At 39.5% G+C, this 22,893-nt stretch overlaps 1 protein-coding gene across 3 annotated transcripts in view; it reads right to left on the reverse strand.

Annotated features, from left to right (window-relative positions):
* LOC106068052 (serine/arginine repetitive matrix protein 2-like) overlaps positions 1-22,893 on the reverse strand; it is a 138,954-nt gene that overhangs the window by 114,967 nt on the left and 1,094 nt on the right. For 2 of the 3 annotated variants that reach the window (XM_056006826.1, XM_056006824.1), the window contains exon 1: positions 11,891-12,047. The exons of the other annotated variant lie outside the window; for it this stretch is intronic. The gene's annotated coding sequence lies outside the window, so the exon portion shown is untranslated. Of the gene's footprint in view, positions 1-11,890; positions 12,048-22,893 lie in introns of those variants that run through there. 3 annotated transcript variants of the gene reach the window in all.

Below are 22,893 nucleotides of genomic sequence, written 5' to 3' on the forward strand. Positions count from 1 at the left end.
GTCTGTATATTTCAGGAGATTAATATGAGTTTTCAAAAGATTTTAATAATGCCCGGATATTTCCAGGACTTTTTCGCATATTTTGCAATTTCAGGAGATTTCCAGGACCTCCTGTTAAATCGACAGGAGGCCGCGGGAAACCTTTTATAAGTTATAAAATGATTTAATTTAATAATTTATACACCTAAAATTAGCGCGGGTCCTATAAAAGTGCTGGGCCCACTGCGTTCACATAGGTTGCAGTGGCCTAAGGTTGGCTCTGCAAATTAGCGGCGAATGCTACGCCGCCGGTCGACTAGTAAAAAGTATTATTTGACATCGTTCTTCAGCGTCGAGAATCTTTGTATTATTGGCCTTTCGCCTGTTATTGGATTTGGCTATTTGGGTGTTACCTCCGTTGGACTACACAAGACACAGCTCAGAGGCACCTAACAGTACAGGAAGTATCTAAGTTACAGAAACCAGGGAATCTGCCGAAATAATTGACGTTACAGAAACAAATGAACAGAAAGCATTCAGGCTTAACCACTCAGCCGACGAGTCCCTATAACAATGTAAGTTAAGTTTATTTCGTGAACAAAAAAAAAATCAAGCACATAGAAAAAAAGGGTTTTGTCTACACAAAAATCACATTAGTTTCTTATTTGAGATTATACCAAAACGTGAGATTAGATTAACTATCTGAAGCTACCAACACTACCTAACACAAGAAATACTAAACATTTTAACATTTTATCTGCCTAAGTTGTTTTTTTTTTTTTTGTGTGTGAGCACATGTCGCTGTGTGAGAACCATTTCTTGAACAGACAACTGGGAAAGGGCTGGGGGGCAGTCTTCAATGTGCTTGGCATTAGAAAACAAAAACAAAATACAGAAACGGAACAAAAAAAATGGACAAAAATCCCAACAGAATTGAACGTCAACATGGCAACACGAGACAAACACAACAAACTAAAAATACAAACTCTCCAATTACCGGGAAACGAGACAATAACTGACAGGTTTGTACATCCAACGAGGCGGAGTCGGGTGTCTGGAACATAATTTCTCCAATTGTCACAAGTCACGAACACAGCGCTACAGAACAATGGACGTAGATCCCTGACTTAATAATACAGCCCCCTCCCTCCCTCCCCCGCAGCCTCTCAGAAATTACAAGTTACAAAGTATCCCAGGGAATGCCACAAAGCAAAGAGCTCTAGTTTAGTCCAGCTACGTAAGGAATTATATTTAGACTTCTGGATCTCTTATACTATTAAAATATTTGTATTTACTTTTTTTGTTCTGCCGAGATTTCGTTTACAAAAAGGAAAATAATTTAAAAAAATCACAACACTCTTAATCAACGCGAGCTCTCAGCAAGGATTCCTTTTTACTCATTTCAAAAATAGATGTGCCGATACAAAAAGCTGCTGGAAAACACGCAGGCGCCGAGAGCCGGTGTCGTTAAAGAGCGAACTAATGATTTCCTGCAGGTGCCGGAGAGAAAACTAGCCGGCGGCCACAAGCTGCGCGCTATTATTACACCTGACAACCAAGCACAGGACGCAGGCCACTGCCAGGGTCAAACGGTTTAGTAAAGAGGCTGGACAGGACCTCGGGCTTGACTTAACGATGAAATAGATGAACAGTCTCAATGACAGACGATAGGCGGACAATCTCAGGCTTGACTTCTTGACAGAAAATGACGAAAAGACTGGGGCTAGACTTCAAGACAGACAGAAAATGACGGACAGACTAGGGCTAGACTTCAAGACAGACAGAAAATGATGGACAATTTACGGCTAGGGTTATACTTCATGACAGCAATTTAAAAACAAGCAACGTTGAAAAAATACTTTTACAAAAAAAAAAAAAAAACATATCTAAGGGTAAAAAATCCACTTTTAAAACTATATTTCTCAATAATGTAGAAGTTAATTTCTCTTTTTCGATATCATACGAAATAATTATTTATCAATAATTAAATTTTTTAATTGATTCATGTTTTGTTCAGTACAATACATAATTGCTTAAAGTTTTAGCTTGAACCGGGTATGGGAGAAATAACGTGTACAAAATGTGGCGCAGAGACTTGCACATTTCCTAGGCACATGTTAAAACTTCACAGATATTCAGTGGCTCAATCTATAGACTAAATAGCTCAGTGACATGGATGATTTGTCAAAGGCAACTCAATCGTTCGTTACTATTGACGGCGCCTGTAGTTTGACATTCATTCTTGGTTTCCGCATTTTGAAATATTTTCCTGGATTGAATTAAGAGTTAACAGACCATCAGTATAGTCTAATAAAAGTGTCTTTTTTTCTGAAGCGTTTGTTTTGAGCCCCCAACAGAAATGCCTATGGCCAGATTTTATATGAAACTCTCATGTAGAGAGGACATCTTTGTAAGATATGCTCTGCCTTTTGGAGAATTTCTTCTAGTTTTCTTCACCTTTTTTTTAATGGTCTGGAACAGGGGGAAGTGACTCTCAGCAACGTGTATTTCTTAACAATCTCTGGCCCTCAGCAATGTGTGGTTTTCAACAATGCCTGGCTCTCAGCAATGTGTGGTTTTCAACAATGCCTGGCTCTCAGCAATGTGTGGTTTTCAACAATCTCTGGCTCTCAGCAATGTGTGGTTTTCAACAATCTCTGGCTCTCAGCAATGTGTGGTTTTCAACATTCTCTGGTTCTCAGCAATGTGTGGTTTTCAACAATCTCTGGCTCTCAGCAATGTGTGGTTTTCAACAATGCCTGGCTCTCAGCAATGTGTGGTTTTCAACAATCTCTAGCTCTCAGCAATGTGTGGTTTTCAACAATGCCTGGCTCTCAGCAACGTGTGGTTTTCAACAATCTCTGGCTCTCAGCAATGTGTGGTTTTCAACATTCTCTGGTTCTCAGCAATGTGTGGTTTTCAACAATCTCTGGCTCTCAGCAATGTGTGGTTTTCAACAATCTCTGGCTGTCAGCAATGTGTGGTTTTCAACAATCTCTGGCTGTCAGCAATGTGTGGTTTTCAACAATCTCTGGCTCTCAGCAATGTGTGGTTTTCAACATTCTCTGGTTCTCAGCAATGTGTGGTTTTCAACAATCTCTGGCTCTCAGCAATGTGTGGTTTTCAACAATCTCTGGCTCTCAGCAATGTGTGGTTTTCAACATTCTCTGGTTCTCAGCAATGTGTGGTTTTCAACAATCTCTGGCTCTCAGCAATGTGTGGTTTTCAACAATGCCTGGCTCTCAGCAATGTGTGGTTTTCAACAATCTCTGGCTCTCAGCAATGTGTGGTTTTCAACAATGCCTGGCTCTCAGCAATGTGTGGCTTTCAACAATCTCTGGCTCTCAGCAATGTGTGGTTTTCAACAATCTCTGGCTCTCAGCAATGTGTGGTTTTCAACAATCTCTGGCTGTCAGCAATTTGTGGTTTTCAACAATCTCTGGCTCTCAGCAATGTGTGGTTTTCAACATTCTCTGGTTCTCAGCAATGTGTGGTTTTCAACAATCTCTGGCTCTCAGCAATGTGTGGTTTTCAACAATCTCTGGCTCTCAGCAATGTGTGGTTTTCAACATTCTCTGGTTCTCAGCAATGTGTGGTTTTCAACAATCTCTGGCTCTCAGCAATGTGTGGTTTTCAACAATGCCTGGCTCTCAGCAATGTGTGGTTTTCAACAATCTCTGGCTCTCAGCAATGTGTGGTTTTCAACAATGCCTGGCTCTCAGCAATGTGTGGTTTTCAACAATCTCTGGCTCTCAGCAATGTGTGGTTTTCAACAATCTCTGGCTCTCAGCAATGTGTGGTTTTCAACAATCTCTGGCTCTCAGCAATGTGTGGTTTTCAACATTCTCTGGTTCTCAGCAATGTGTGGTTTTCAACAATCTCTGGCTCTCAGCAATGTGTGGTTTTCAACAATCTCTGGCTCTCAGCAATGTGTGGTTTTCAACAATCTCTGGCTCTCAGCAACGTGTGGTTTTCAACAATCTCTGGCTCTCAGCAACGTGTGGTTTTCAACAATCTCTGGCTCTCAGCAACGTGTGGTTTTCAACAATCTCTGGCTCTCAGCAACGTGTGGTTTTCAACAATCTCTGGCTCTCAGCAATGTGTGGTTTTCAACAATGCCTGGCTCTCAGCAACGTGTGGTTTTCAACAATCTCTGGCTCTCAGCAACGTGTGGTTTTCAACAATGCCTGGCTCTCATCAACGTGTGGTTTTCAACAATCTCTGACTCTCAGCAACGTGTGGTTTTCAACAATGCCTGGCTCTCAGCAACGTGTGGTTTTCAACAATTCTTGACTTTCAGCAACGTGTGGTTTTCAACAATGCCTGGCTCTCAGCAACGTGTGGTTTTCAACAATTCTTGGCTTTCAGCAACGTGTGGTTTTCAACAATTCTTGGCTTTCAGCAATGTGTGGTTTTCAACAATCTCTGGCTCTCAGCAATGTGTGGTTTTCAACAATTCTTGGCTTTCAGCAAATGTGTGGTTTTCAACAATCTCTGGTTCTCAGCAATGTGTGGTTTTCAACAATTCTTGGCTTTCAGCAATGTGTGGTTTTCAACAATCTCTGGCTCTCAGCAATGTGTGGTTTTCAACATTCTCTGGTTCTCAGCAATGTGTGGTTTTCAACAATCTCTGGCTCTCAGCAATGTGTGGTTTTCAACAATCTCTGGCTCTCAGCAATGTGTGGTTTTCAACATTCTCTGGTTCTCAGCAATGTGTGGTTTTCAACAATGCCTGGCTTTCAGCAATGTGGCTATCTCTTGCTCTCAGCAATGTGTGGTTTTCAACAATCTCTGTCTCTCAGCAATGTGTGGTTTTCAACAATGCCTGGCTTTCAGCAATGTGGCTATCTCTTGCTCTCAGCAATGTTTCTATCTCTGGCTCTCAGCAATGTGTGGTTTTCAACAATCTCTGACTTTCGATAATGTCTGCCTCTTTTAGCAACCTCTCAACAATCAAAGCCGCTTAACGATCTAAACACTGTATCTTTCATATACCTCTCAGTTCTGTCTCTCACCACTCACTGGCCACTCTCACGTACGTCTCTAAGTTAGAAAAAAACAAAATAAACTATAAGAGTAACGAACTCGTCTCATGGATTGCCCACTAAGCTCAAATAACAAAGCGACAGACATAAAGGGAAAAGCGAGACGATGTCAGCTGATCACACGCCAACGACAGCCTTTAATAAACACTATCCAAAATGTTTTGAAAGCTAGAAACCGCTTCCTCATAGACTTCTAGTGAAAACCAGTAATTTATTGGCCGATTGGCTGGAGACCTAGTTAGCGTAGGAAGACAACTTGGAAAGGGAGAGCATACATGAGACGACCACGTGACGTCAGTACATGGGAATGGATTTCTAAAATGTCAACCATTCTTTATCTTGGAGTCAATAGATCAACAAAAAAAAAAGGTTGGAAGTAGGATTATCAGAGCTGCAGGATATTCAACTAATTGTGCACTACAAGTCAACTGTGTGAGGATTTTTACGACAAACTAAACAATGTCAAGGACGCTTAATTGATTTTCAATGTTGCCAACTAAAAAAAAAAGAAAAAAAGCTTTAAACGGAAGGGCTAAAAAATGAAATTCCGCAGAGATAAATAGTGCACACAAACTAGTACACGATTGTAACCAAAAAAACAACAACATAGAACATCACACTTCCGTTTATTTTGTACACCGGATTGTGACCGGATACCCCAAAAAGCTTGCTATTTCTAGTTCTCCGCCATAGATAGAAATATCTAATAGCTAATGAAATAAAATGTCCGCTAATTTAGTAATAGGAAAAATGATAAGGAACTTTTTCCCTGAGCCTTTAGAGGATATGCTCAACACGTCTGGCTCTGAACACAAAGTTTCCCCAAAGGATAGTTATCTAAAGAAAAAGTTCATACGAAGAAGTGTCTTGATTCAGTTTGAACAGGCAGGGCCGGAATATGCCGATTTTAAGAAATGCTCCTAATTGGGCATGGTAAAGACCCCGCAAGTTACATTTAGTCATGGCTCTTGTCACTGGCTTTTTTAAGATGTAGGACTTAAAAGGTTAACATATTTAGTGTATTGTAAGATTGGCGTAACTTTAATTAACCCATTGGCGCCTATTGCATTTGAGTTGCTAGCCATGCTGTATAATAAATGTTGATTTAATTAACAAATTAATAGTAATAGTTGTTATTGTAGCAAACAAAAAATGTAGAAGAGGGAGCCTCGCAAGCACCCATTAAATTGGGCCCGCAATTGGTAAGGCCGGCCCTGTGAACAGGACTCCACTGTTATGATGAAAGACGTGCAGGAATCGTGTGTGCAACGTAAGAGTGATTCGTTGATTTCACTACACAAAGCAGTACCATACACAAAATAGAACCAAGACACACATACGCTGGGAAACTGATACAAGAGGCAATGATAAAAGAATATTTTAAATTAGTCAGATCATTTAATAACAGGGGAAAAAAAAATTTGAATGATCGACTTCGTTTTCTTATTTTACCACAGCGAATACCGACCGGGTTTTAACCGAATGCCCACCAGGTTATCTCCGATAACTCACCGGGTTATTATCGAGTACCCACCGGGTTTTCACCGAATGCCCACCAGGTTATCTCCGATAACTCACCGGGTTATTATCGAGTACCCACCGGGTTTTCACCGAATGCCCACCAGGTTATCTCCGATAACTCACCGGGTTATTATCGAGTACCCACCGGGTTTTAACCGAATGCCCACCAGGTTATCTCCGATAACTCACCGGGTTATTATCGAGTACCCACCGGGTTTTAACCGAATGCCCACCAGGTTATCTCCGATAACTCACCGGGTTATTATCGAGTACCCACCGGGTTTTCACCGAATGCCCACCAGGTTATCTCCGATAACTCACCGGGTTATTATCGAGTACCCACCGGGTTTTAACCGAATGCCCACCAGGTTATCTCCGATAACTCACCGGGTTATTATCGAGTACCCACCGGGTTTTAACCGAATGCCCACCAGGTTATCTCCGATAACTCACCGGGTTATTATCGAGTACCCACCGGGTTTTCACCGAGTACCCACTGAGTTCGCGAATCCCAGACTGAGAAAATGCTGAGATCAGCAGACAGACGGGCTTGTGTGCACAGTGCGTATCTGTGGGAAGAAAATTGACGCCAATGAGTAGTCAATAATTAACCAATCGTACAGGAGCGTCTTGGCTACATTGTTAGCAGACGACAAAGTGTGACGCTAATAACAGGGGGAGAAGATACGCCGGCACTCCTTCCAGAAATACCAGCAAGCATGGAAGTATCGATCCTAGGACGCTGCTGACTGTTAGACAAAGACTTCTCAGAGGCAATCTTGTGCATGTGAAGGTCAGAATAGAAAGGTGGGGGAGAGGAAAGCGTATCTGTGTCACGGCACTCGGACGCCTACTTCAGGCCATGGGAACAACAAGAGGTTCCATGTTATCTGTGGAGATGCTTTGAAGTCCTAGCACAATGTAGAGGCTTTCTATTGGATGAAAGAAGTACATTAAAAAAAAACAGTTACCGATAATACAGAAGATTTCAATAATTATTCTGAAGATTATCTACGTATCTTATACGGGATTGTAGTGTACAGTGTTGTTATACGCTATGGGACATGTCACCACCACCCTTCTCCCCCAACCTACTTTCTATTTGACTATTCTGGAACATGTAGTGTAAGTGTGTGTCTAGGCCCGGAACTCCAGTTGAGCATGTATAGCAAATACTTTTTTTATTAAATATTTTATCCAAACAGAATATGACAGTCTGGATATTTCACAGTTATCATTGGACTAAGTAGGACTCCCTCGACTCAAGAAGGAAAGAAAACAAAATAGGTAAGATAATTAGGGGGGGGGGGGGGGTAAATAATCAAAAAAAGATACTCGGTTTCCTAGTTTAATGAAGCAAATATTACCTCCCCACCCCCAAACAGTCCGAAAAAACCTAACAGGATGACAAGCGACCTACCCTACGCTAACTATGACGAATCGAGAGAGTCAACGAATTCTCAGTCGAAGGATGTGCAGAAGCGTCTAAGTTGTTTTTTTTTTTTTTGTTTTTTTTAGACGATCATGAATCGGGAATTCCCGGGTTCGAATCCTGTTGAAAATGGGATTTTTAATTTCGGGATCTTTGGGCGCCTCTGTGTCCACCTGACTCTAATGGATACCTGGGGGAAGTGTAGGCGGTTGGTCGTTGTGCTGGCTACATGACACACTGAAAGGGGAACTTTACGATCATGACTTGCACGCTGCCGGTGGAAGTATCACACAAGCAGGAACCAAAGCAGCATCAATATTGAAGTCATTCTACAGTAATTTGCAATTGAAAAGAAAACTCAGACCATGTTAGAAGGACAAATCATGGAGATTTCGCGCTTCGGGCTGTTCACTGTACGGGCAAGGGTTTCGAGACTCACTGTGTCCTGATCGAGATGAAGACAAGAAAACAAAACAATGTTTCCCAAACTGTAAACGTGTTTCCCGATGCTTGAATAGGTGATCCACGAACTACTGGAATAATTAACTAATAGGCCACCACTTGAATAAATCTATCTAAAAAAAAAATAAACAAACTTCCGTTAAATACTCGGAATGTGCGAAGTGTTCCGTTGAGTAAAAAGTTTGAGAACCACTGGAACAGAGTACATATTTTTTTTTTACGGCACATGTCATCTTGTGTCTTTCGTGTCTGCTATTCTCTTCTTAAATTGTTTCTATAATTTCACATAGCCATCTTCCTACCCAACTCTTGACTATAACAAACTATCTGCTCTTCCCTGCACGCCCCGCCGCTTCGTGTCTCTGGGTGAGGCGAAGAGGGTGGGCCAAATCTAGTGTCTGGTCTCAAGAGTAGATTATGACTAGTTATAGAAAGTACTGGTAACAAATAACAATAATATTGCTGACTGAACACAAAAAAAAAAGAGTATTGATGTCATCAATGGTTTATTTTGGAACAGACACCGAGTCACGAGTTGAACCTTTTGTCTGGAACAAGTGCTTCCTTACATGACATAATTGGATGCGATAGTTAGTTCCGCATTTCTGGATCAGTTTGATCCTGTTTTCAGTGAACGGGCCTGTTCAAGAAAACTTTCAGGAAGGGAAGAGATAGCTGTCGAATTTCGCCAATGTTTCTCAAAGTGAGCACCCCTCCTCCCCAAAAGGGGACGTAAAGGGCTTTAAGAAAAAAGGAGAAAGGGGGGGGGGGTGCAAAGTCGATGTTGGTGTTTTTTTTTTAAAGGAAAGAAAATCTCTCTTGTATTTGCATTGCAGTTATAAATCAACGTTTGGAGTAGTGATTAAAAAATTTTTTTTTACCAACGTTTAATAAATTAAATCTTAACGCCAGGTCCCGCTACAAGACGTCTTGCTGTACAAGAGGATGACCTTACGAAGCATCAAGCCAATTATAAATGTACAGGCTGTATGGCCCGTCCCACTCCGTCTCTTAATTTGACTATATTTGACACGAAGCCTATTTATAAGTAGAAATAATGCATACTAGACGCCTAGAGTAAGAGCATCTTGAGCATTTGTGTCACCACAAAAAAATCGAGAAATATTAAATGTATGTATTTAATGTAAAACCAACAAAAGTAGAAATGACTCGTCCATTAATGACGTATGTAAGGGAATAAAAGCGAATAGTCCATGTGAAAACAATAAAAACCTTATGACGGGCGCTAATAATGGATGATCTTGAAACGAGTAGATTACATGAGATGATAATCAAGTAATTATAATATCAAACCTGTCATTGTCATTCTCTCTCTCTCTCTCTCTCTCTCTCTCTGTGTGTGTGTGCGCGCGCGCGTGTGTGTGTGTGTGTGTCTGTGTGTGTGTGTGTGTGAAAAGAGGGTTGGTCACGCTAGACTTGGGTCTGTTGAAGAAATATGATTCGCTGTCCAGAATAATTAAAAATTCCAAACTCAGAGTGATAAACCTGGTCTCTGGGGATTCGGTCCGTAACTTGGAATACGCCATCCCGACAAGACGAAGAGAAGGACGCAGACTATAAGCAGACACTGTTGACTCTTGAGCATTGCCCCCCCCCCAGTCCCAAATAGTGAAATAATGTGACATTCATCTCACGCGAAAATGGAAAAAGAGGGGCGGGGGGATTCTTTGAACAGTTGAAATAAAACACTAGGCTATTAAATATACATCTATATATAGTTTTAATTAGGGCACAATATTGCGTGTGCCTCAGGCTACAGCGAACTGGAATGTCTTTGTCTTTCCAATAGATCTAAATGTAGATACTATCACAGCAATAAATATTGATCTGCTATAGCATACAATATTTCTAAGCTATTTGTAAAAAAAAAACAAGCAAAAAAAAAAAAAAAAAAGCTTATCTAAGGGGAAAAACAGCAAACTCACCACCATACCTCTCAATACTGCAAGGCTTAACTCCCTTTTCTATGTAAAAAAAATAATAAGTACCACTAATTGATTAACTATTTGGTTGATTTTTTTCTATTTATTTATTCATTCATTGTCATCGACTATGAATAATTGTGCAGAATGTCAACTCGATCCGAGAAAGAAAAGTGGGAGAAATAACGCATACAAGATTTTTACCAGACCGACAGACAGACAGACGGAATGAGTTAATATAAACTTTGTAAAAAAAAAAATAACATTCACAACGCAATGACTGTAAGGTAAGGGAAAAAAATAAATACAAAAACAGCTTTATTATGTGTTTTCACACCAAAATTTTAACACAGTGCTTTTTAGTTTACACATTCTTGAAGCCATGAAATTCAGCAAAGATGAAAAAGAATAGAATAAAAGAAAAGAAAACAATTCTGTAGAGATAGAATGGAACCTTAAGGGGGAAAAAAAGAAAGAAAATGGATGAGAAAAGGCTGTGAGAGTTTGTTTTTTTTTAATAATTAGAAAAAAAATAATGTAAAAACAAGAAAAACATTTTTTAAAATTCTTTAAAAAGCAAAAAAATTTAATATTATTTGAAGTGTTATAGTATCAATTAGTCTAGTCCAAGTGTGAAAGGCAGTTGGAAGAAGGGGGTATCTTTGTGAATGTCTACAGAATCGTTTTTTTTTTTAATTCATAAAAAAAAAGTTCACTCAGGGCTCAAGAAACCTAAAGGGGACTAATACAACTTATACCACCACATCTGTCAAGTACGATTTCTTTCCCTTGTCCAAGATGCCAAACAAAATAATTAGTTACAAATCGTTAATTAACTAATTGGTATTTTTTTTTATTGATTCTTGTGTAGTCAGGTAAAAGAAATAATTGTGCACAATTTAAGCTTAATTTGAGATTAGGTGTGGGATAAATAATGTGTACAAACTTTTTACCAGACAGACAGAGTGAGTTGATATAAGCTTTGTATAAAAAAAAACCGCCATATTAAAAAAACACCATTGACAACTAAGAAATATAAATTACTTTGTGCTGTAAGCAAAAGAGACTCAAAATTTTATTCTCCAGTGTTGGACACAAATATTCATTAAAATTCTGCGCTTAACAACCATTCTGTATTTTGTACACCAAAAAGCTTATTGTATGGATTCGACTCCAAGCATGCAAATTTCCAACACCAAATAGAATATTGAATTTTATCACTGACTATATGTAAGAAGTATAGAGAACAAACGTAAGAATTTAAAATGAGAGAATTCGCTTATAGAATAATACGTGGAATACAGTTAGAACATGATTACTGGATTAACAAAACGATATGGGTAGAAGGTGGTAATTCTGTAGAGAGGCAGCGGCATTACGAGCAGGTGATTTTAAATCTAGCCTTTAGTAACAGCAGACACACTATCCATGTTGGAACACAGAAATCTCTCAAGCTAGCAGATTGATACGAATACAGAACTGGCGATCAAAACATATTTAAAATCCACCCTTCATAGGAATCAATGTTGAGTTGATCAGTTCATGTAATAGAACAACACTGCACATTGAGCCCAACACCATGCTATCCATTGAAATTATAACCACCCCAATATGTAATTAAAAAGTCCGTGAAATCACACCCAGCGCGCGCTCGCGACTAGGGTCGGCAACCCCATTAGCAGAAGAAATAAACAAATAGAGCGGAGTAAGACGAGAGTGGCCTCCCCTGCTCAAGAGACAAACATCGGCGAACTTCGCAACAAGTCCGAACCATTATGACTTGTCGACGCACGGCCTCGCCCCTCCTCTCTGTAGACAGAACGGGAGGAGAAACGTGTGATGCTTTACTGTATTGGGGGGGGGGGGGTTGTTATTAAACACGCGATCTAGATCTGTCACAATACATGTATAAATACTCCTTCAGAAGAAAAAAAATGCATCAAATTTAGCTGAGTTATTTGAGAATGTTGACATTCAATACCAAAGCGATCTAGTCAGCAAGCCAAGTGCAAGGCGGAGTTGGTTTAGTCGGCACACACACACACACAGAGTTCACACCAAGCCTCTGAGGCTTATAAAATAAAGAGGCGCTGAAACAATAGCTATAACGAAGCAAAATTTCTATTTGATCCGAAATAAAGTGCGGGAGAAATAGCGTGTAAAAAAAACTTTATTCTAGACAGGAAGAAGGAGTTGATTGATATAAGCTTAGTGAAAATGCTGAAATATCCGATAATTTAGGTGGGTTTTTTTTTGTGGGGGTGGGGGTAGGTAGTTGGAGAAAGGGGGAAGACGGAACCTAAAGATCAGTGGCTTTGTAAAACTGCAATATAATGTTACAAGAGTTATCAAAGAGTGAAAGTGTGTTGAAACAATCCTAAGGATGCTAGTACTGTAGGCTCTATACCCGATGTCCAGAGGACCACTGAAGACACTGTCATTAAAGCAGCACGGTGTGACAGTGACATCACTTAAAACACTCCAAAAGAGACATCACTAAAACATGATGATGTCACTGTCACACTGTGCTGCTTTAATGACATATCATCGTGTGCTTCTATGTCTCGTGGGCGCGTTATGAAACGGTCTTCCTAAGTCAAGTCAAAAGTCTATGTCGGAGAAATTACGATGCGCAGGTTATAAAAACGAAATGGGGAGGGAGGGAGGAAGAGAGAGAGAGGAGATAGGGGAGAAAGCATGAAAGGGAAAGAGAGCGTGCCGTTGAATTTCATTGTAAGACACTAGAATTCACGGGCTAAACAGTATGTTAGGGGGATCGTTAAAATATGGTCCGTTTAACGAAATTTCAAAAAAAAGGAGAGGATGTTAAGGCCATATTAATAATATAGATTTTAGAATCAGGGAACAAATCAACGGGCGTAGCCGGTTTGTACTGCTAGTATTATATAAAAAAAATATGTTAGTCCTCGTCTCATCGGAAGCTTCAAATCAGTCATTCGCCACCTGAGATGAACTCCAATGCTAAGCCCAATTCCCGCAAATAATGTAGACAAATTAAGTCAATGGCATTTTGTGGTCTCGGGAATCCAGTATGTTGGCTATAAGTATGATCACTAACCGATGGCGAGTTCATGGATTATCACGGTTTATAAACACCGACCGGTATAACCTTTGTTTCCGACTGCCATGTCAGACTCAGCCTTAGAATCTAGGAGAGAGGAAATTAAAACTCTCATTAAGACAAAACCAAGAAGCTGAGAAACTGCAAACAAACTGATCTTGTTGACATCGTTTTTAAATAAAAAAAAAACCTTTGCTTTACAAAATAAAAGCAGACATCTTGAAAATCTACCATTAGCTACTTGTGGGGGGAAAAAAAACACACACTCAGACATCAAAATCAGACATCTACCATTTGCTCAGTAGTAAATGATAGCATTTCAAATAATAGAGGCCCTCAAAGATAAGCCCGGACGATCTTGTGTACGGAAATGAAGTCAATTAAAGAGAAAAGAGAGGAGTACAAAGGAGGAGGGGGTGAGAGAGAGAGAGAAAAAAAGTTTGTGTAAAGATTCTGTTACTGGTAGAAACATAAAGCACATATCTAGTCTTGGATCTCTGTATACAAGGCACGCATCTGTAGCACACGAATCAATAGAGAACACTGGCAACAAACACATCTCTGACAATCACACTTTAATGAAATTACCATTATACATTGCTACAATAGAAGCATGTGTGTGTGAGAGAGAGAGAGAGAGAGAGAGAGAAATAGAGAGAATGTGTGCGTAGTTACGCAAAAAAAAATAGTGAGGGGAGGACTGTGTGGGAACGTGGCGAACATTTCTGATCACATTATTTTGTTCAGGATTCATTCCGTTTGACTTTCAGCACTCACAGGAGGGCAAAGTTACGTACAATGCTAAATGATATTTTTGGGGGTTTTTTGGCACATCGGCACAATTTAGGCTATGTCGTGCCCAATGCTAAATCCCCCAAAGTTTGTCAATGAAGTCAATATATAGAGTTCGTGACTTTTGTCCATAGTGATATCATAATGGTCACTTTAGTCATCCAGGAGGCCAAGGGCTTTGCCCTTTGTGTGTGTGTGTGTGTATTCTCGTGTGGCCTGGAAGACCTACCTGAGCCCGCAATGATCGGCTGAACACTGGGCAAACTATTCCAGCTTGAACTGGTGAAAGTTGCCTTGATTTTCTTCTCTAGCGCTTTCCTTCAGCCTAGGCTGCTTTCATGTCATGTCATTTTCACAGCGAAAGGTCACATTTACGACCAAGACCAATTCTAAGATTTACAATACCTGTAACAGACTAGCATTTCCTATAACGGAAGATTCTTATTGTTTGTATTCAAAACGTTAAAAGACGTTTTGAAATGATTCCCTCTCGCAATTTACATCACACACTTCTTCTACTAGCTCTGGCATCTTACCACGAATGCCATGTATTGACGACGTAGAGGCGTGCAGACGAAAGATTCAAGAGAGATCTGAATGGAGGGGGTTTGCTGAGGTAGGTCCTCCCTGGGCTGTAACGCCAAATGAGGTGGATGGATAGCTCTGGCATCTTACCACGAATGCCATGTATTGACGACGTAGAGGCGTGCAGACGAAAGATTCAAGAGAGATCTGAATGGAGGGGGTTTGCTGAGGTAGGTTCTCCCTTGGCTGTAACGCCAATAGCTCTGGCATCTTACCACGAATGCCATGTATTGACGAGGTAGAGGCGTGCAGACGAAAGATTCAAGAGAGATCTGAATGGAGGGTGGTGTGCTGAGGTAGGTCCTCCCTGGGCTGTAACGCCAAATGAGGTGGATGGATAGCTCTGGCATCTTACCACGAATGCCATGTATTGACGACGTAGAGGCGTGCAGACGAAAGATTCAAGAGAGATCTGAATGGAGGGTGGTGTGCTGAGGTAGGTCCTCCCTGGGCTGTAACGCCAAATGAGGTGGATGGATAGCTCTGGCATCTTACCACGAATGCCATGTATTGACGACGTAGAGGCGTGCAGACGAAAGATTCAAGAGATATCTGAATGGAGGGTGGTGTGCTGAGGTAGGTCCTCCCTGGGCTGTAACGCCAAATGAGGTGGATGGATAGCTCTGGCATCTTACCACGAATGCCATGTATTGACGAGGTAGAGGCGTGCAGACGAAAGATTCAAGAGAGATCTGAATGGAGGGTGGTGTGCTGAGGTAGGTCCTCCCTGGGCTGTAACGCCAAATGAGGTGGATGGATAGCTCTGGCATCTTACCACGAATGCCATGTATTGACGACGTAGAGGGGTGCAGACGAAAGATTCAAGAGAGATCTGAATGGAGGGTGGTGTGCTGAGGTAGGTCCTCCCTGGGCTGTAACGCCAAATGAGGTGGATGGATAGCTCTGGCATCTTACCACGAATGCCATGTATTGACGAGGTAGAGGGGTGCAGACGAAAGATTCAAGAGAGATCTGAATGGAGGGTGGTGTGCTGAGGTAGGTCCTCCCTGGGCTGTAACGCCAAATGAGGTGGATGGATAGCTCTGGCATCTTACCACGAATGCCATGTATTGACGAGGTAGAGGCGTGCAGACGAAAGATTCAAGAGAGATCTGAATGGAGGGTGGTGTGCTGAGGTAGGTCCTCCCTGGGCTGTAACGCCAAATGAGGTGGATGGATAGCTCTGGCATCTTACCACGAATGCCATGTATTGACGACGTAGAGGGGTGCAGACGAAAGATTCAAGAGAGATCTGAATGGAGGGTGGTGTGCTGAGGTAGGTCCTCCCTGGGCTGTAACGCCAAATGAGGTGGATGGATAGCTCTGGCATCTTACCACGAATGCCATGTATTGACGAGGTAGAGGGGTGCAGACGAAAGATTCAAGAGAGATCTGAATGGAGGGTGGTGTGCTGAGGTAGGTCCTCCCTGGGCTGTAACGCCAAATGAGGTGGATGGATAGCTCTGGCATCTTACCACGAATGCCATGTATTGACGAGGTAGAGGCGTGCAGACGAAAGATTCAAGAGAGATCTGAATGGAGGGTGGTGTGCTGAGGTAGGTCCTCCCTGGGCTGTAACGCCAAATGAGGTGGATGGATAGCTCTGGCATCTTACCACGAATGCCATGTATTGACGAGGTAGAGGCGTGCAGACGAAAGATTCAAGAGAGATCTGAATGGAGGGTGGTGTGCTGAGGTAGGTCCTCCCTGGGCTGTAACGCCAAATGAGGTGGATGGATAGCTCTGGCATCTTACCACGAATGCCATGTATTGACGAGGTAGAGGGGTGCAAACGAAAGATTCAAGAGATATCTGAATGGAGGGTGGTGTGCTGAGGTAGGTCCTCCCTGGGCTGTAACGCCAAATGAGGTGGATGGATAGCTCTGGCATCTTACCACGAATGCCATGTATTGACGACGTAGAGGGGTGCAAACGAAAGATTCAAGAGAGATCTGAATGGAGGGTGGTGTGCTGAGGTAGGTCCTCCCTGGGCTGTAACGCCAAATGAGGTGGATGGATAGCTCTGGCATCTTACCACGAATGCCATGTATTGACGACGTAGAGGCGTGCAGACGAAAGATTCAAGAGAGATCTGAATGGAGGGTGGTGTGCTGAGGTAGGTCCTCCCTGGGCTGTAACGCCAAATGAGGTGGATGGATAGCTCTGGCATCTTACCACGAATGCCATGTATTGACGAGGTAGAGGCGTGCAGACGAAAGATTCAAGAGAGATCTGAATGGAGGGTGGTGTGCTGAGGTAGGTCCTCCCTGGGCTGTAACGCCAAATGAGGTGGATGGATAGCTCTGGCATCTTACCACGAATGCCATGTATTGACGACGTAGAGGGGTGCAGACGAAAGATTCAAGAGATATCTGAATGGAGGGTGGTGTGCTGAGGTAGGTCCTCCCTGGGCTGTAACGCCAAATGAGGTGGATGGATAGCTCTGGCATCTTACCACGAATGCCATGTATTGACGACGTAGAGGGGTGCAAACGAAAGATTCAAGAGATATCTGAATGGAGGGTGGTGTGCTGAGGTAGGTCCTCCCTGGGCTGTAACGCCAAATGAGGTGGATGGATAGCTCTGGCATCTTACCACGAATGCCATGTATTGACGCCGTAGAGGGGTGCAGACGAAAGATTCAAGAGAGATCTGAATGGAAGGGTGTGCTGAGGTAGGTCCTCCCTGGGCTGTAACGCCCATTGGGATGGATGGATAGCTCTGGCATCTTGCGAACGATTTAACATGAATGTTTAAAACAAATGAGGTTCAAAATATGGTATTTTAAGGGTTAATACTACACTAATGCTAAAAAAAAAAAAAAAAAAAAAAAAAAAAAACGTTATAGATCTAGGTCTCTATCAAGTTTTCAATCTCACATTCTTAGACGAAACTACAAAACAACATTGTGTATCAGAACGTGAATGCATCAACATACTTCAATTTCCATCCAGCCCATAGATACACTTCATTATGTCTTATCAGCCCTGCACTGTAGTGGTACATCTCATTCAGATTACACTTCATGAAAACGAAAAAAAAAAGGGAGAAAGGGGGGGGAGGTATCAGTTGGGGGGGGGGGGTGATAAGCAATGAGCAGAGACCTTGAAGAGTGCATGGGGATATCATATTTTATCATACTAATACCATCACAGAAAGAGTAGTGTGTATGTAGGTTGACAGACAGACAACAGACAGACAGACAGACAGACAGATAGATAGATAGATAGATAGATAGATAGATAGATAGATAGATAGATAGATAGATAGATAGATAGATAGATAGAATCAGAAAACATCTATATCCACCACTATCATTAAGTCATCCACAGTAACGTCCTATTACGCGAAGTGACCACTTTAGCGAGAGGACGCGAGATCAAAAAGACCAAGATCAAAGAAATGTTTATACAACCGAATGAAGACGGCATTCAAAGGATATTCTATTAGACGCTGCTGCCCTTTCAATTTAGACAACTGAGAGTTAGGACGTCTCCATTACAGGCCAAAAATACATCATTTTAAAAGATTTTTTAAAAAAATTCATTTCAATAAAGCCAATACGCGGCTTAGTGTATTTGTCTTAAGGTCATATCGTGGGAACAAGAGATTTGTGCGCGCGCGTGTGTGTGTATATGCTTTATTCTAAAGGTTATAAAAAAAAGTTCAAAAGATTTCGAATAAAAGCCTTAATTATAATGTACAGACGGCGAGTTGACTAGCGGGTCAGCTGCAATGGAGAGAGAACAAGGGAGATAAGCATTATAATAGCAACGATCTAATTTTTTTTTTTAATGATCTGCTATCAGCATATGACACAAGTAATAGAGAATGCATTGGCTATAGGCCTATATTGAACAAAAAAAAAGTTTAAAAAATACGAGATAAAATGGTATTTTGATATTTTGGATTTTTTTTTTTTTGGCAAATCGGCACAATTTAGGTCATGTCGTGCCCATAATTCCTCTGGGGTTACGTCCCATATCTAGGTTAAGTGCTAACAGTTACACAATTAAGATATTAAAATTAAGGTCCACTCACAGCTCCCATAGTAATCATTCTAATAATGTATTGTAAATCTGCTATAAATAGTAAGCAAAGTTTTTAAAAGAAAACATTCAGAGATCCATAAAATAATACCGGTACCGGTATGTTTGAATACACATTTGATATATCTTACAAAAAATAGAGAGAGAGCCAAGGTAACATAACGGTTCATAGCACAAGAATAACTGAATACCCAGCCACGAAACATGGCAATTAAAATGTATGAACACACAACACATTAAAAAACATAATGCAGGTTATTGATATCATATTTAGTTATTCCAATCAATTCAATCCATCAAGCTAATTTGACCTCAAAGGTCATCAACAATTCTACAAAGCTCAAGCCACAGTACTGTCCAAACGCAATTTTATTTGAAATAAGGATTTTCTTTCGTGTTTTATTTTTTTAATATTCTTAAAGAATTGAGACCAACTGAGATCTAGTGAGCTAAAATAAGACTTTAGGAAATTTGCATTGCATCAATAAAACGATTCATTTAACAAAGAGATAGCACACTGTAACACAAAGGTTACAACCAACAGACTACAGTATGAATTGAAGCATAATCACACACATAATAATAATTCCGAAGATTAAGAATGAGTGCAGTGTTTCACATGGCTACGCAAAACCAGTCACGATTTCGCATATATATATATATTTTTTTTTGGCGTCTAATACAGACATAAATACAAAAATACAAAGACGACTACAATACTAACATGAATACAAATACGATTACAAATTATAACACGAATACAAACACGATTACAAATACTATCTTGAATACAAACACTTAAGTGAATATTCCAAAAGTGTACAATATTGGTTCTTGACTATTTAAACAACAGACAAAAAGTTTGGATACATGCCCATGGCGACATTTTTACACTGATTGACATGTAAGATATAATGTGATCTACATGTCTCGTTAAACATGGAATCATCCATGGCGAACGTACAGATTAAACTTTGCATGGGACAGATGAAAGCTTACAATCCTATAATTATCACCAGAATATTCTCATCTTCTCGAACATCTTATTCTAATCCATCATCATTGTACATAATACAGGAAGCCCTCAATGTACATCCTTCTATTAATCCTTTCTACAACAACAACAAAAAAAAAAAGGATATAAGGGGGGAAATGTTCTTAATGCTCATTAATGCTTAGTGACAAGTCTTAAAAAAAAAATGCTGGTTTAAATCTACACTGAAATTATTTTTTTTTTAATTGAATATTTCTTGTTAAAATTCTACAGTGCAGTGTAGATTACTTGAAACGATGAAATGCATGTTTTTATCTGCAGTTCCAAAAAACATATAAAGTAACTATCCCCGTTGGCTACCTTATACAATTTGTATAACAGTACTGACAAGGCTATATATAGTATATACTTAATATAAGGATTTACTCCGAGTTTAAGGAGTAAGGAGGAGTGCTGTATTTCAGTAAAAACATAGCATTTCCCCCCAGCCTGCGCTCCGTAGTTTTAAAGTGACAATCGGCTTGCACAGGCCAATACCACTCTTTAAACTAAATGTCATTCACAGATGGTCGTTGCTTTTATTTATGAGTTTCAAATAAACTAGACTTGCTGCCGAGTCCCCAAAAAGGCGACAGAGCCTAATGACTGACTGACATATCACTTGCGTGGACGAAAAAAAAATGAAAATTGAACCAGTTACTACTTTCTGTGTGCTTACAACAACTAAACATCTTTCTCAAACGAAACCATGATTTTTTTTTATTATACATTTATAATCTAGAAAGATCAAAACAATTATTGTAAGTTCAAGCCAGTAAAAAAATATAGGGGAGATAATTTCAATAATAAGAGCTCTATTTTTTTTTTACTTATTTTTTTATCTACCTTTTATTTTCTTTTATTAAAGACAGTACCCCATAAAACAGGCCAGCATATAAGATAACAAGAAGAGATGTCAAGAATAATGTGAAATGGAGTGTAAATTTGTTATTGGGGACATGGGCAATCAGAATAATTTGAAACAAAAATTATGATAATAATAATAATGACACATACCGATGATATGGTTAAGACAAGGGAGTTAACACACAAAAATAAATTTAGACTTGTGACTTGGTAACTTTTCATAAATGGAATCTTTGGTGTATCTGAACAGAATAGAAACTGAATGCAGAAGCTTTGATAAGTTATGTATTTTAATAAACATTTATTCTCTTATGCACTTTTTGGATTTTGAAGATCACTGGGATCTATACTAAACTAAATAAAGCAGGACTTTAGGAAAAAAGGCTTTATTTCAAAAGCATCACTGTATTAGGCACAGTGACAACAAAATTTGTATAATCTTTGTTGGTAACACACTGGCATGACATGGGAGCAGATGAAGAACTGAGTTTGGTAGAGAAGTGTTGTTGCCACCCTATGCTCCCCTGGGAGTGTGCAGGATTAAGTCAAGTTGATGGTATTACTTGGTTGCAAAAACAGTGATCAATATAGAATCACTGACATTGTTCATTTTAAAATCTCTCTCATTTTTCTTTAGGTTCCATTATAGTGTTCCTAAATTTCTCCACAGCGCTTTCTCTTTTATTGCTTAACCTGATAATAGCTTCTATTTACTGTTTCTATGCAAAGAGAGATAACTCTTTTTAAAAACTTTCAACATCAAGAAAAAAAAAAAAATTAAAAAATCTTAAGTTGAAAAATATATAGTAGGGTACTTTAAACGCCTTTAGCACAAAAGAAAAAAATTTGAGTGGTCTTATGCACTGTGGTATTTGCAATTTCATTTCAAAACCTTTATACACAAACACACAAAAATTTAGACATTTGGTTTTCACTAAAAATGGTTACGAAACTATGCCTTGTGATTTATTTGTGCAACTTAATAGATCTGGTTAAGTTTTATTAATAACAGCAATACAATTAAATTAAAATGATAAAAATATTATGGAACAGACCTTCAGGTGATAATGAGTGACAATGAGAATGAGTGACGTCACATAGCATTCATTCTAAATTCACATATTTATATTTATATACCTTTTTTGGGGCACATTGTTTACATGTTTTTACCCAGTTTCAACTATTTCTAAGACATTTTAACATTTATTTTTACCCTGTTTTGCAAAGAAAAATATCAAATTTAATGAACTTTCACCAATAACCCTTATAATTCCTTTTAAAAACAACTAACATCATTAACTGTGTATTAGAGTAAAGCGGCCATTAACGCAGGTGTACATAGACTGAAAATATAGCACTTAATCTAAACTGTGTTGGTAATCCAGAGGTAGAATAAAATAGATTTTTTTACTGGCAAACTTGGTCCTTAATTAAGTTTCATTTTCCTTTTTGGAAAATGAGCAAATAAGATATAATATGAATCTATTTAAGATAGGACTTTTGCAGTGCTATTTCATTGGTTTCTTTCAAAAGAACAAAATAAATTAAATGTAAAAATAAGTGATGTGTTCATCATAGGAATTTTTAAAGGGGTGTTCTAATTAGCATAATTATGTTACAAATGTAAGTCTACTCTGATAGTCTGATATATTCTAGGAGACACTGAGTGTCACTAAAACAAATATGGGAAAACTCCAGACCTTTGTTAACAGATGCCTATGCAGGATATTAGGAATTAGGAGGCCAGAAAAGATTTAAAATATACAAATAAGTCAACTAAGTCAGTGTATTGTTAATTTGTGGGATAGACCTAGATTCTAGATCTAGACAAAAGCCCATAGCCAAAGATCTATAAATCAAAAAGCGAAAGTGGAGCTGAATAATAGATTAAATAGATCTATATCTAGATTTAATAATAGATATTTTATATAGATTCAATCTATTCTAGGTCTATAATAGATTTCTAGATCTAGTAAACAAGTAATAGATCTACTACTAGATCTCTAGATCTAGAATAGATTCTAGATTTACTAGATCTACTAAATTAAATCTAATATAATTTGGATTCTAGAAGATCTTCCATATTATCTCTACTCCAGTCCA

The sequence above is a fragment of the Biomphalaria glabrata genome, chromosome 12, assembly GCF_947242115.1.
Source record: "Biomphalaria glabrata chromosome 12, xgBioGlab47.1, whole genome shotgun sequence".
Classification (NCBI taxonomy): Eukaryota; Metazoa; Mollusca; class Gastropoda; family Planorbidae; genus Biomphalaria; species Biomphalaria glabrata.